The sequence below is a fragment of the Elephas maximus genome, chromosome 1 (assembly GCF_024166365.1).
Source record: "Elephas maximus indicus isolate mEleMax1 chromosome 1, mEleMax1 primary haplotype, whole genome shotgun sequence".
NCBI lineage: Eukaryota > Metazoa > Chordata > Mammalia > Proboscidea > Elephantidae > Elephas > Elephas maximus.
In genome coordinates, this window is record NC_064819.1 from 104,476,270 (window position 1) to 104,477,452 (window position 1,183).

The window sequence follows — 1,183 nt, forward strand, 5'->3', positions numbered from 1 at the left end:
GCCCAGATCACACTGGGACAGGACCAGGAAGGAGGAAGCAACACATGCAACCAGAGTGTGATCATCCCACCGCATTGGCCTTTTCCCAGCATCTAATTCTAGTTGTCACATTTGAGAGGGTTTGAGAGGTTCTGGAAGGAGCTCTGGTGGTGCAGTGGTTAAAGTGCTTAGCTGTTAACCGGAAGGACAGTGGTTTGAACCCACAAGCTGCTCCATGGGAGAAAGATGTGGCAGTCTGCTTCTGTAGAGATTTACAGCCCTGGGAACCCTATGAGGCAGTTAGTTCTTCTCTGTCCTACAGGGTCACTATAAGTCAGAGTCAACTCAACAGCAATGGGTTTGGTTTTTGGTTTTTTCATGAGATTCTGGAGAGGGGCTGGAGCCAACAGGAGAAATGATGAAAGGTTGAAAAAAATAGAACCTTCAGGAAAACCCTAGGGGAAGTGGCAGTTATATGGGGCTGAGATAGGCAGGTGGATGCTAATGAGCCACTGCCTAGTTCCGGAGGGACAGAAAGCGGGGGCTAGAATGATTTAAGCTAGATTCCTGGAAGTGGGCCTTGGTTGAAAGGGAGGGATAACATTGGCAGAATGTGATTATTAAGGTTGTGAGTCAATTTGGCTGGGCCATGATTTTCAGTGGTTAGGAAGTTATGATGTAGGTTGGCAGTCGCATGATAATGGGATCACCTCCATGATGAGGTTTGATATATTGTGATCACCTCCATGATAGGATCTGCTGTGAGAAGCCAATCAGCTGAAAGGGAGTTTCCTGGGGGTGTGGCCTGCATCCAATATAGGTAAACTTTCTGGCAAGGCTCATGTGCTTTTGCTCATTCTAGATGGTGCAGCTGGCTTCTGTTCATCCAGCCTCTGGGTCTTGGGACTCCAACTAGTAGCTTACCTGCTGACCTTGGGGTTCGTCAGTCTCCACAGCCTGTGAGCCAGAGCCCTGCTGTCTGACTTGCCAGTCTTGGGTTTTTCAGTCCCTGAGACTGCATGAATCAGGAGAAACCTCCAGCCAGACCCACAGCCTCTATGACCATGTGAGCTGTTTCCTTGATATAAATCTCTGTATGTATGTATAAGCTTACCGGTTTTGCATCTCTAGAGGACCCAACCTAAGACATGGAGGCAGGCCTGGCTTCTGGTGAAGAAAGCACTTCCCTTGGTTGTCCATCTTC